A 14,749-nucleotide genomic window follows, 5' to 3' on the forward strand; every position below is an offset into this window, starting at 1 on the left:
AGTCGCCGGACCGCCGTGCACAGCCGTCGCAGGCCACCGTGCACGGTGGTCGGAGTTTCGAAAAAAGGTAAAATTTTTTATAATTTTTTTTACTTTTGTGTGACTATATATATGCTATTTTTAATAAATAAAAAATAAAGAAAATAGATGTACGTGTATTCGGAAGAAAAAAAAAGAAAAATAAACAAAAGGGTGAGACCTTTCCATAATAGATCTCTTCGTTTGCTTGCTATATTTATTTGAATCTGCTTCTTTTCATTGAATTCGAAAAAAAAAGTGTCTTTTACATTGTATGTTTGGCTTATATATTCGTTTACACTGCTCCTTTTCTTGCTTTCTGTCTTTTCTCGTTTAATGCTTGCAGGTGAGTGACGGTGCAACTTGGAGGATGGTGGGGCGGTGCTGAGGCGTCGTCAGAGGGTAGGTGGTTTAGGGTTTCAGAGTCTGAAACCCTAAATTTAGGCTAATTGGACCGGTTTGGGGTTTGGGGGTTATTTAGGTTTAATTTTTTTAGGTTTGGGCTTTGGGGTTAGAAAATGGGTTTTGGGCTAGGGTTGTTTGTGACAGCCCAAAATTGACCCTAGTCGGGAAGTGGTTTCGGGACCACTAAACCGAGTCATAAAAATAATTAACCGTCATAATTGATGCTCATTATATGTACATGTGCATGTGTGAAAATTTCGTGTTTGAATTTTGTTAATTGTAAGTGAATTTTATCAAATAGGGCTTATGTGAGAAAATTTAGAAATGTGCTAGGCAAATGCAAAGTGGCCTATTAGTGCATGTTGAAAAAAAGGGGGACTTGCATGTCAATTTCCCCCCCCATCTAGTAGTGGCCGGCCATGACATTAGGATGGACAAAGGGTGATGGCCAAAACATGTCATAGACATGTTGTGTTGGTGCATCATGGGAGGAAACAATAAAATAATGAGCATGGTAATTTAATAATGAAAGGGAGGAGTGGTGAAAAAAAAATGGTCTCATCCATGCCCCCCCTTTGCCGTGAATGAAAGAAAGAAAACAAAGAAAAAAAAAGTGTTCATCCTTTGGTTCATCTTTGGCCGAAATTTTTAAGGAGGAAGGAAGAAGAAAGGTTGAAGAGGTTCGGCCATGCATGTAACTAGGCTAAGGTATGTTTGATGATGTTCCATGAGATGCATGCATGTTTTAGTTGTTAGCTTGAGTTCTACCTAGCCCATGGTCTAAATCTTGCTATGTGATGGAAATGACACTCGGCCATGGATGCATCATTCTTGCTTGGTGTTGATGTTGTGTTGGTGAGATACCAAGTTATTTTCGTGACCAAGTTGAGATTTGAATTTTTGGAATAAGTAAGCTTTTCGGCTATGGAGATTAATAAGGGTGATGGTTGTGTTTCATGCTAAATCTAGATGAAAAATGGTAGTTGCTTACATCTTGATGATTATGAGTTTCTTTCTTGGTTCTACCTTAGATCCATGAAGTATATTTTTATTTGGTGTTGTTGGAAGTATCGGCCATGGTATATCCATAAGTGTGATTTATGCTTATTGCATGGTAGGTAAGATTTATGTTTTGGATATATGTTTAAATTTGGTTATAATCAAATTTGGGATTCGGCTCTTGCACATATATATATATGATTGCACATGATGGTGCTTCGGTTATGGATTAAATGATGGATGCGTATTGAGTTATAATATGTAATGCATTAGTTAGTAAAATGTATGCCATTTATGTGTGGTATTAAGTATATAATCGGCCTCAACATAGACATGCATATTCGGCCATAGAAAGAAGATTGGTGTTGCATGTATTCGGTTAGAGGCAAGCATATTGATGCTTTTGTCTTGGCTTAGAAAATTCGGCCAAGGGGAAAATTAGCTAAAATGTTGAGTTTGATTCATGATTCCGTACATATGTGACTTTAATGTCTAATGTATAAATATGGGCTAAGTGCCTTGTGTTCCTCTTTTCGATGCTCAAATGATTAAATCAATTTATTTGTTTAATTAAGCTCAAGAGCAAAGCGGAACTAAATCCGATAAAGGGAAGGAAAAAGTGGTCGAATAGCTATCGGAATCGTTCGACAACATCCGAGGTAAGTTCTTGAGTAATAGAGCTTAAATTATGATTTGATTAGATCATGTTTTAAGCAAATCAAAATCATGCTCCTTGTGTGTGGCTATTGAGCCGAAATTGCAAGAGGGATAAGTGTTTTGTGTTTGAGTTTTGCTAATGAAAATGAAATACGAATGTGTCATGATTTATTGTTAAATGTGCATGGTTATTCGAATGATGTCCAGGCTAAGTCCCGAAGGCTTTGTGCTAAGTGACCATATCCGGACTAAGATCCGAAGGCATTTGTGCGAGATACTAATTCCGGGCTAAGCCCGAAGGCATTGGTGCGAGTTACTAAATCCGGGTTAAGTCCCGAAGGCATTGGTGCGAGTTACTAAATCCGGGTTAAGTCCCGAAGGCATTTGTGCTAGGTACTATAACCGGGCTATGTCCCGAAGGCATTTGAACGAGTAGCTATATCCGGTTAAATTCCGAAGGTATGTGATTTGGGAATAAATGATCTTGCTGTAAAAATTTCAGTTAATACGCTTGAAACATCCCAACATTGAGGTATGTTTCGTATGTGCTTTGAATTAGTTGAGCCCTTACAAATAAGTATTTGCTCAGTTGATAAATGAGCTACCGACCTATGGCTAAGTTGATCTTTGTGTATGAATAAAAGGGTTGGTAATGTGAAGTAAGTATGATATCGAAAATTTGTGCATATGAAATTATCCGTTTAGCTATATGAATGCTATACTTTTGTTGTGCTGGAATCCCTTGCTCAAAACTTACTAAGCATAAATTGCTTACTCCGTTTCTTTGATTCTCTGTTTTATAGATTTTGGTTCTTCAGCTATCAGACTCGGGATTTTGAAGTCGAAGTCGCCCACACTATCAAAGCCCCCTTTTGGTACAATTTTGGTTGAACTTCGAAATGGCATGTATAGGACTACCCTTTTTGTTGTGGGTCATGGACCCTTTGGACTTGTATAATTTTGGATAGCCATGCGAAAATGGCTTATATATGTTCGAGCATAATGTTATAATCATTTGGTATGGATATGGTTATTGAGAGGTGTGGATATGCTTAACAAGGATTGGCCATGGAATGGTTAATCACTATCATAATTTGTGCTATTTCTGCAAAAAGGGCTAGTTGAATCATGGAAACTATGAAATAGGTAAAGTTTACCTTAAAGGCAGATGCTGACAGCAGTAGTGATGTAGATATGGAAAATCACTAAAAATAGTAGGAATGGAATTAAATAGTGAATAAATTATGTAAACGAACCTTGATGAATCTATTTTCATAGGAAAGTAACAAAATGATCATATGGACAGTATGTTAAGAGATATTCAGGTTCTCGTGAGACAGGGCAGAACGGTTTCTGGATTTCCTGTTCCGAATTTGGAAATTCATTATAAATTAACCAGAGATAATTAGGAGTCATGCCATATATGTATAGATTCCTCTCTGAGTCTAGTTTCTATAGAAACAAACGGCATCAGTATTGAAGCTCTGTGAAGGGAGATATCCAAGTCGTAATGCGTAAAGGTCAGTGTAGTCGATCCCTGTAACATGGGAGACTTTGACTAATAAACTGTACTAATTGGCCTGACCAAAAATTCTATAAAAAAATATGTAGATGGGCATATGAGCCTAGTTTCAGGGAAAAATTACGAAACTGATTTTCGAGTTGTGAAACTCAAGATATGATTTTTAAGGTGACAGTGACGCAGTTCACCAACTGCCTGGAAAATTTTAAAATGGACTGCGATAGTAAGCGAATTTAGTCTGTGAACCCCTCGTGTCCGACTCCGGCAACGGTCTCGGGTACGGGGTGTTACAATTTTATTGGTAATAGAGCTACGGTTTAGTCGATTCTAGGACTACCATAATGCGTTGGGTCTAGCTATACATGCCATTTTAGGTGATTATTTGATAGTGTGGTGATTTCTGACATTTGCAAATGTGTTTATTTATAGTAATGGATCCTGATCCCGACCGAGCGGTAGCGGATGATCTGGAGAGTGTAGCGCCTGCTCCCACACAAGGGACAGCGCCGGCGGACTCTCAACCTAATGCTAGTAATCCGAATGATGAAGCTAGACAAGCTTTCTATAGCGTGATGAATGATTGGTTCAACCAATACATTCGAACTAATACAGCTGTTCCACAACCTCCATTCCCGACTAATACAACCCCCGCACCTACAATACCTTCGGAAACTGACCAAATAAGGTCAAATAAGCCCCCAGTTGACAGAATCCGAAAACATGGGGCTACTGAATTTAAAGCTACGGACAGCGATGATGCCGAGCAAGCTGAATTTTGGTTGGACAACACTATCCGGGTACTCGACGAGCTATCCTGCACACCCGATGAGTGCCTAAAGTGTACTATCTCCTTGCTACGTGATTCTGCCTACTATTGGTGGAGTACTCTGACTTCTGTTGTGCCCCGAGAGCAAGTAACTTGGGAGTTTTTCCAAACTGAGTTTCGGAAAAAGTATATCAGTCAGAGATTTGTTGATCAAAAACGGAAGGAATTTCTTGAGCTTAAGCAAGGTTCTATGTCGGTTACTGATTACAAGCGAAAATTTGTTAGACTTAGTAGATACGCTCGGGAATGTGTTTCGTCCGAGGCTATCATGTGTAAACGCTTCGAGGATGGGCTGAATGAAGACATAAAAATGTTCGTTGGCATTCTTGAAATACGAGAGTTCGTAGTACTTGTCGAGCGAGCTTGTAAAGCCGAAGAGCTTAGAAAAGAAAAATAAAAAGTTGATGTGGGAACTGGAGAGTTTCGTAAAAGATCCTCGGGAAAGTCTCTTCAACAGGCATCGAAGAAATTTTGAGATGATGTGGGCCGGTTACTTCAGGCCTTTTTAGACGAGATCGTGATCGACCCCCTGTGGGTACACGAGGCACTTCGGTCGCCAGTGTTGGGAATGAACGTCGAGATAGAACGGAATGTCGATATTGTGGTAAATGGCATTCGGGAAGTTGTAGATTCCATGACCGCTCCTGTTACAAGTGCGGATCAGTTGACCACTTCATTAAAGATTGCCCGAGGTCGTCTGAACAGAATGTAAATCAGAGTGGGAAACCGGGTGCTACCACTGCTCGAGGTAGACCATCTAGAAATACGGGCAATGCTAGTGGTGGTCAGAAAGGATCTAGAGATGCTACGACCAGATCCGAGGCTCGTGCGCCTGCTAGAGCTTATGCTATACGTGCCCGCGAAGATGCTTCTTCGCCTGATGTTATTACCGGTACTTTTACTCTCTTTGATACTAATGTAATTGCTTTGATTGACCCCGGTTCTACTCATTCTTACATATGTGAAACCTTAGCATCCAGTAAGACTTTACCTATTGAGTCTACTGAGTTCGTAATTCGGGTGTCAAATCCCTTGGGTCATTACGTGCTTGTCGACAAAGTGTGTAAGAAATGTCCCCTAGTAAATCGAGGTTCCTGTTTTCCGGCAAACTTGATGCTTTTGCCGTTTGATGAATTTGACGTTATTCTTGGTTTGGATTGGTTGACCGCGCATGATGCGATTGTGAATTGTAAAAGCAAGACTATTGATTTGAGGTGCGCAAATAACGAGATAATCCGAGTTGAGTCTACGGACTTAAAGGGGTTGCGAGCTGTAATATCCTCAATGTTGGCCCAGAAATATGTAAGAAAAGGGTGCGAAGCATACCTTGCGTATGTACTTGATGACAAAGAATTAGAAAAGAAACCCGAATCTGTGCCGGTGGTTTGTGAATACCCGGATGTTTTTCCTGAAGAATTACCGGGTTTACCACCTGTTCGGGAGATAGAGTTTGGTATTGAGCTTGTACCTGGGACTACGCCGATTTTGATAGCTCCGTATCGTATGGCCCCAACCGAGTTAAAAGAGTTGAAAGCTCAGTTGCAAGAATTGACGGATAGAGGTTTCGCTCGACCAAGTTTCTCACCTTGGGGTGCACCAGTATTGTTCGTGAAAAAGAAGGACGGAACCATGAGGTTGTGCATTGACTATCGTCAGCTGAATAAAGTGACAATAAAGAACAAATATCCGTTACCGCGTATCGATGATTTGTTCGACCAACTGAAGGGAGCCTCAGTGTTTTCAAAAATAGATTTGAGATCGGGCTATTATCAGTTGCGAATTCGAGATTCGGACATACCCAAAACTGCCTTCAGAACGAGATATGGTCACTACGAGTTCTTAGTGATGCCGTTTGGGCTCACTAATGCCCCTGCGGTATTTATGGATTTGATGAATCGGATCTTCAAACCATATTTGGATCGGTTCGTAGTTGTGTTCATTGATGACATCTTGGTCTATTCAAGAGATGAGACCGAACATGCTGAGCACCTGAGACTAGTGTTGCAAATTTTGCGGGTATTCGAGTTGACCCGAACAAAATTTCAGCCATACTTAACTGGAAGCCTCCGAGAAATATTACTGAGGTTCAGAGCTTTTTGGGACTCGCCGGTTATTACCGACGATTTGTTAAAGGTTTCTCGATGATAGCCACACCAATGACGAAGCTACTTCAAAAGGATGTTAAGTTCGAATGGACGGAGAAATGTCAGAAAAGTTTCGATCAACTGAAAACTTATTTGACTGAAGCTCCAATTTTAGTGCAACCCGAATCAGGCAAAGAGTTTGTCATTTATAGTGACGCATCCCTACTTGGGTTGGGTTGCGTATTGATGCAAGAAGGTCGAGTTGTAGCCTATGCGTCGAGACAATTGAAGCCACATGAGAAAAATTATCCGACCCATGATCTCGAACTAGCTGCCATCGTATTCGCTTTAAAAATATGGCGACATTACTTATTTGGTGAAAAGTGCCATGTATTTTCGGATCACAAAAGTCTCAAATATTTGATGACTCAAAGAGACTTAAATCTGCAACAAAGACGTTGGCTTGAGTTGTTGAAAGATTACGAGCTTGTCATTGATTACCACCCGGGAAAGGCTAATGTGGTTGCGGACGCCTTAAGCCGAAAATCACTGTTTGCTTTGCGAGCGATGAATGTACACTTGTCTGTTCTACCCGACAATGTGTTAGTAGCTGAATTAAAGGCCAAACCATTATTGATTCGTCAAATTCGTGAAGCTCAGAAAGTCGACGATGAATTGGTTGCAAAACGGGCTGAATGTGTTCCGAATATGGAATCTGAATTTCAAATTGATGATGACGATTGTTTGAGGTTCAGAAGTCGGTTGTGTGTTCCAAGGAATTCGGAACTCATTTCGATGATTCTGAACGAAGCCCATTGTAGCCGAATGTCAATTCACCCGGGGAGTACAAAAATGTACAACGATTTGAAACATCGGTTTTGGTGGCATGGTATGAAACGAGACATCTCCGACTTTGTTTCGAGATGTTTAATATGTCAACAAGTGAAAGCAGAACATCAAGTGCCTTCAGGATTACTTCTGCCGATCATGATACCCGAGTGGAAATGGGATCGAGTCACAATGGACTTTGTGTCCGGACTGCCATTGTCAGCAAGTAAGAAGGATGCAATTTGGGTTGTTGTTGATAGACTGACTAAGTCGGCTCACTTTATCCCCGTGCGTACGGATTTTTCATTGGATAAACTAGCCGAATTGTATGTTTCTCAAATTGTGAGATTACACGGGGTACCTATTTCTATCGTGTCGGATAGAGATCCGAGATTCACCTCACGATTTTGGAAGAAATTGCAAGAAGCTTTGGGTACCAAGTTGCATTTTAGCACCGCTTTTCACCCCCAAACCGATGGTCAATCCGAGCGGATAATTCAGATACTTGAGGATATGTTGAGATGTTGCATCCTCGAGTTCAGTGGTTCATGGGAGCGGTATTTACCTTTGATTGAATTCGCTTACAACAATAGTTTTCAATCAAGTATTAAGATGGCACCTTACGAGGCTTTGTACGGTCGTAAATGCCGTACACCATTGTTTTGGACCGAGCTCGGTAAAAGTAAAATTTTCGGAGTTGATTTGATTAAAGATGCCGAACAGAAAGTAAAGATAATCCGTGAAAGTCTGAAGGCAGCCACAGATCGTCAGAAATCGTATGCGGATTTGAAACGAAAAGACATTGAATATCAGGTTGGAGATAAAGTGTTTCTTAAAGTTTCGCCTTGGAAAAAGGTACTCAGATTTGGCCGTAAGGGCAAGTTGAGCCCGAGATTCATTGGGCCGTACGAAATCTCCGAACGAGTTGGTCCGGTTGCGTATAGATTGATTTTGCCCCCTGAACTTGAAAAGATTCACGATGCCTTTCATGTTTCGATGCTTCGACGTTATAGATCCGATCCGTCACATGTGATTAATCCTTCAGAAGTTGAAATTCAATCTGACTTGAGTTATGAAGAAGAACCGATTCGTATCCTAGCTCGTGAAGTGAAAGAGTTGCAAAACAAAAGGGTTCCGTTAGTTAAAGTGTTATGGCTCAAACATGGGATCGAGGAAGCTACTTGGGAAACCGAGAGCTCGATGAAAGAACGATACCCAAACTTATTTACCGGTAAGATTTTCAGGGACGAAAATTTCTTAAGTGGGGGAGAGTTGTGACAGCCCAAAATTGACCCTAGTCGGGAAGTGGTTTCGGGACCGCTAAACCGAGTCATAAAAATAATTAACCGTCATAATTGATGCTCATTATATGTACATGTGCATGTGTGAAAATTTCGTGTTTGAATTTTGTTAATTGTAAGTGAATTTTATCAAATAGGGCTTATGTGAGAAAATTTAGAAATGTGCTAGGCAAATGCAAAGTGGCCTATTAGTGCATGTTGAAAAAAAGGGGACTTGCATGTCAATTTCCCCCCATCTAGTAGTGGCCGGCCATGACATTAGGATGGACAAAGGGTGATGGCCAAAACATGTCATAGACATGTTGTGTTGGTGCATCATGGGAGGAAACAATAAAATAATGAGCATGGTAATTTAATAATGAAAGGGAGGAGTGATGAAAAAAAAATGGTCTCATCCATGCCCCCCCCTTTGCCGTGAATAAAAGAAAGAAAACAAAGAAAAAAAAAGTGTTCATCCTTTGGTTCATCTTTGGCCGAAATTTTTAAGGAGGAAGGAAGAAGAAAGGTTGAAGAGGTTCGGCCATGCATGTAACTAGGCTAAGGTATGTTTGATGATGTTCCATGAGATGCATGCATGTTTTAGTTGTTAGCTTGAGTTCTACCTAGCCCATGGTCTAAATCTTGCTATGTGATGGAAATGACACTCGGCCATGGATGCATCATTCTTGCTTGGTGTTGATGTTGTGTTGGTGAGATACCAAGTTATTTTCGTGACCAAGTTGAGATTTGAATTTTTGGAATAAGTAAGGTTTTCGGCTATGGAGATTAATAAGGGTGATGGTTGTGTTTCATGCTAAATCTAGATGAAAAATGGTAGTTGCTTACATCTTGATGATTATGAGTTTCTTTCTTGGTTCTACCTTAGATCCACGAAGTTTATTTTTATTTGGTGTTGTTGGAAGTATCAGCCATGGTATATCCATAATTGTGATTTATGCTTATTGCATGGTAGGTAAGATTTATGTTTTGGATATATGTTTAAATTTGGTTATAATCAAATTTGGGATTCGGCTCTTGCACATATATATATGATTGCACATGATGGTGCTTCGGTTATGGATTAAATGATGGATGCGTATTGAGTTATAATATGTAATGCATTAGTTAGTAAAATGTATGCCATTTATGTGTGGTATTAAGTATATAATCGGCCTCAACATAGACATGCATATTCGGCCATAGGAAGAAGATTGGTGTTGCATGTATTCGGTTAGAGGCAAGCATATTGATGCTTTTGTCTTGGCTTAGAAAATTCGGCCAAGGGGAAAATTAGCTAAAATGTTGAGTTTGATTCATGATTCCGTACATATGTGACTTTAATGTCTAATGTATAAATATGGGCTAAGTGCCTTGTGTTCCTCTTTTCGATGCTCAAATGATTAAATCAATTTATTTGTTTAATTAAGCTCAAGAGCAAAGGGGAACTAAATCCGATAAAGGGAAGGAAAAAGTGGTCGAATAGCTATCGGAATCGTTCGACAACATCCGAGGTAAGTTCTTGAGTAATAGAGCTTAAATTATGATTTGATTAGATCATGTTTTAAGCAAATCAAAATCATGCTCCTTGTGTGTGGCTATTGAGCCGAAATTGCAAGAGGGATAAGTGTCTTGTGTTTGAGTTTTGCTAATGAAAATGAAATACGAATGTGTCATGATTTATTGTTAAATGTGCATGGTTATTCGAATGATGTCCGGGCTAAGTCCCGAAGGCTTTGTGCTAAGTGACCATATCCGGACTAAGATCCGAAGGCATTTGTACGAGATACTAATTCCGGGCTAAGCCCGAAGGCATTGGTGCGAGTTACTAAATCCGGGTTAAGTCCCGAAGGCATTGGTGCGAGTTACTAAATCCGGGTTAAGTCTCGAAGGCATTTGTGCGAGTTACTATAACCGGGCTATGTCCCGAAGGCATTTGAACGAGTAGCTATATCCGGTTAAATTCCGAAGGTATGTGATTTGGGAATGAATGATCTTGCTGTAAAAATTTCAGTTAATACGCTTGAAACATCCCAACATTGAGGTATGTTTCGTATGTGCTTTGAATTAGTTGAGCCCTTACAAATAAATATTTGCTCAGTTGATAAATAAGCTACCGACCTATGGCTAAGTTGATCTTTGTGTATGAATAAAAGGGTTGGTAATGTGAAGTAAGTATGATATCGAAAATTTGTGCATATGAAATTATCCGTTTAGCTATATGAATGCTATACTTTTGTTGTGCTGGAATCCCTTGCTCAAAACTTCTAAGCATAAATTGCTTACTCCGTTTCTTTGATTCTCTGTTTTATAGATTTTGGTTCTTCAGCTATCGGACTCGGGATTTTGAAGTCGAAGTCTCCCACACTATCAAAGCCCCCTTTTGGTACAATTTTGGTTGAACTTCGAAATGGCATGTATAGGACTACCCTTTTTGTTGTGGGTCATGGACCCTTTGGACTTGTATAATTTTGGATAGCCATGCGAAAATGGCTTATATATGTTCGAGCATAATGTTATAATCATTTGGTATGGATATGGTTATTGAGAGGTGTGGATATGCTTAACAAGGATTGGCCATGGAATGGTTAATCACTATCATAATTTGTGCTATTTATGCAAAAAGGGCTAGTTGAATCATGGAAACTATGAAATAGGTAAAGTTTACCTTAAAGGCAGATGCTGACAGCAGTAGTGATGTAGATATGGAAAATCACTAAAAATAGTAGGAATGGAATTAAATAGTGAATAAATTATGTAAACGAACCTTGATGAATCTATTTTCATAGGAAAGTAACGAAACGATCATATGGACAGTATGTTAAGAGATATTCAGGTTCTCGTGAGATAGGGCCAGAACGGTTTCTGGATTCCCTGTTCCGAATTTGGAAATTCATTATAAATTAACCAAAGATAATTAGGAGTCATGACATACATGTATAGATTCCTCTCTGAGTCTAGTTTCTATAGAAACAAACGGCATTAGTATTGAAGCTCTGTGCAGGGAGATATCCAAGTTGTAATGCGCAAAGGTCAGTATAGTCGATCCCTGTAACATGGGAGACTTTGACTAATAAACTGTACTAATTGGCCCAACCAAAAATTCTATAAAAAAATATTTAGATGGGCATAGTCTAGTTTCAGGGAAAAATTACGAAACTGATTTTCGAGTTGTGAAACTCAAGATATGATTTTTAAGGTGACAGTGACGCAGTTCGCCAACTGCCTGGAAATTTTTAAAATGGACTGCGATAGTAAGCGAATTTAGTCTGTGAACCCCTCGTGTCCGACTCCGGCAACGGTCTCGGGTACGGGGTGTTACATTGTTGGGTTTTGGGCCTGGTCAAATTTGGACCGGTACAGTAACCATTACTGTTTGATAGTGAAATTGAAAGTATAACTCGTAGAAACTGTAGAGAAGCAAGGCAAAGTCGAGAAAATTTAGTAGATGAACAAGAGGACATAGTTATTACTGAGGAGATGGGTGATAACCTGAATAATCAATTACCTCCTACTGTTGCTGTAGATCTAGATCCTGTTTCTCGTACTATGTATGAATATGCCAAGCCCACTCTAACTAGGGTTGAATCGAGTATTGTAAGACCAACCATTGCTGCAAATAATTTTGAACTGAAGCAGAACACTATTCAAATGATACAACATTTGTTCAGTTTGATGGTTTGCAAGACGAAGATCCAAATACTCATTTGGTCAATTTCTTTGAAATCTGTGATACTTTCAAAATTAATAGCGCCACTGACGATGCCATTCATTTACGGTTATTCCCTTTCTCATTGATGAGCAAAGTTAAGCAGTGGTTGAACTCTTTGCCACGAGGTTCTATCACCACATGGGCTCAAACGACTAAAAAGTTTCTTCTTCTGAAGTACTTCCTACCAGCTAAGACAGTCAAGTTGAGGAATGATATCTCTTTCTTTGTTCAAATCGATTTAGAGACTCTATATGATGCATGGGAGATGAGCAAGGATTTATTAAGAAGGTGTCCTCACTATGGGTTACCCTTATGTCTACAAGTTCAAACCTTCTATAATGGTTTGAATCCTTCAACTAGACAATTAATTGATGTAGAAGTCGGTGGTACTCCGAATAATAAAACACCCAAAGCGACTTATGAATTTATTGAGATGGCATTGAATAATTATCAGTGGCAAGTTATGAGGATAAACCCAATGAAAGTGGTCGGTGTTTTTAATATTGATACAGTCACCATGTTATCGAATCAGGTAGAACAATTAAATAAGAAAATTGATGGTTTATATATTTCTACGTAGGTACATTTTGTGTAACACCCCAAACCCGGCCTAGACGTTACGACCGAATCCGGTGTGTCACATTGAAGCGTTACTAGAAAGTCATGTTTTATCTAAAGTCTTTCTTAGTGTTTAAAGAATATCCTCGTTATAGATTAAAGTGAATGGAAGCTGTGCACCAGGTAGGAAGCCAGAAAAGAGGAGGTGAATCAATTAGACTGCTTAAGTACCCAGCTCTCCACGGATCCAATCCTAGACATGCACACAACAATTGCCACACTTTAACTGAATGATTGTTCATGGAAAACCAATTCGTTTATAACCATTTGAAAAGGTTATTAATTTTGAAAACATTTTTGTTGCGGAAGCTTGGCTTTGTTATCGCAATATTTTGAAATCAAGTAACCTTTTTAAAACGTGCCCTAGAGTTATTCAATTTCAAACAATTAAAACAATATCATATCTAAGCTAACAAAACATACCAAAAACAATTAAAAATAATTAAAGCGGTCTTATTACAAATTAAAACCTGAAAACATAAAGGAAATAATCTAGAATAAAAGTGAAGGCATAAGCACTTATTTTAAATAGTCCACATGGCCACTCTGAATCCCTCCAGCTCCAAGTCCACCGATCTAAGGCTCACCTGCAAGGAAAAAGGGGGTGAGTTTGGAAAACTCAATGTGCAAAGTATCCCAACCAGAGCCCAAATCAGTTCAAGCTTTACTAGGCCTAAGCTCTATTCAGAAATCAGAGTTAATTGGGCCTTAACCCATATCAATATTAATCTGGGTCATAACCCCTTACAATATCAGAGTATACTGGGCCTAGCCCATATTAGTATCAATATGGGTCGTAGCCCTATTACAAGTTGAGATATATTGGGCCTTGCCCATATTAACACCGTTGGGCCCATTTCAATACAGTTGGCCCATAACAAAACAGTCTCATATGATTAATGCATGATAACCTTATCCAACCCTGCACTTGCCTCCGTCCATCCCTACACTTCCTGTGGGGAATAAATCACCCATGCCATCCCTACACTTACAATGTTAGCACCGGTTGTGGCACTAACTATAATCTGCAGCAAAGCTGCCTATATCAGAATATGTGGCACAGCCACCAGAATGGGTTCTTCCTCCATAACAAAACCCAACCCCATGCAGTATGACATGATGCAGAATATATATAATTAACAAGGCATGCTTCAGAAAGATAGTCAGATTATAGCGTAAGAACAGTTATTTACCCTCGAGGGGCGTAATCGTAAACTTACCCCTTTAAGGGTATTACGGTAATTCTACCTTACAGAGGTATTTAAGTAACTTTATCAGTATTTTTAGGGTTTCATGCTCATTACAGTTATTAGCGTATTAACAGAAACACTTACCAAACATTTTTACCGAATTGGGCCCGTTGGCCCATTTAACCTAATTTCAGCCCATCGAAGCCCAAATTCACCGAGGTGCACGAAATTGCGCACTTCGCAATCTTACCATTGAAGTTACCAAAATTATCAATACAAACAATCCCACGAGTGCTCGCACGCTCGCAAGTTCTCGAAATGCTGGGTTTTCGGCATTTCGGCTTTTCAGTTTTTACCGATCTAGTTGTTAGTGGGTGTCATTTACACACCTGATTTGCGCCAACTGCTATTGAAATCTCCCACGATATCCTAAAATTGGTCACTAGACATATCAGATCCAAAATACAATGGTAACAATCATAAACTTACTTACCATAATCGGCCATCAATACATATGGCCATTGAGATCCTACTTTTGCCAAAACTAGTGACTAGATCTCGATCTAGTCGTTCCACTTGTCCAAGCCTTCGATCAGCAGCCTCTAGATCACAC

The 14,749-nt window shown here is 39.5% G+C and overlaps 1 non-coding gene across 1 annotated transcript; it reads right to left on the minus strand.

The window, feature by feature from the left end:
* Positions 1-12,527: 12,527 nt before the first annotated feature.
* LOC121209277 (small nucleolar RNA R71) lies at positions 12,528-12,634 on the minus strand. The gene has a single exon (XR_005904392.1). It is a non-coding gene; the product is annotated as a small nucleolar RNA R71 (small nucleolar RNA).
* Between the last annotated feature and the right edge of the window lie 2,115 nt (positions 12,635-14,749).

Source organism: Gossypium hirsutum, chromosome A10, assembly GCF_007990345.1.
Source record: "Gossypium hirsutum isolate 1008001.06 chromosome A10, Gossypium_hirsutum_v2.1, whole genome shotgun sequence".
Lineage (NCBI taxonomy): Eukaryota > Viridiplantae > Streptophyta > Magnoliopsida > Malvales > Malvaceae > Gossypium > Gossypium hirsutum.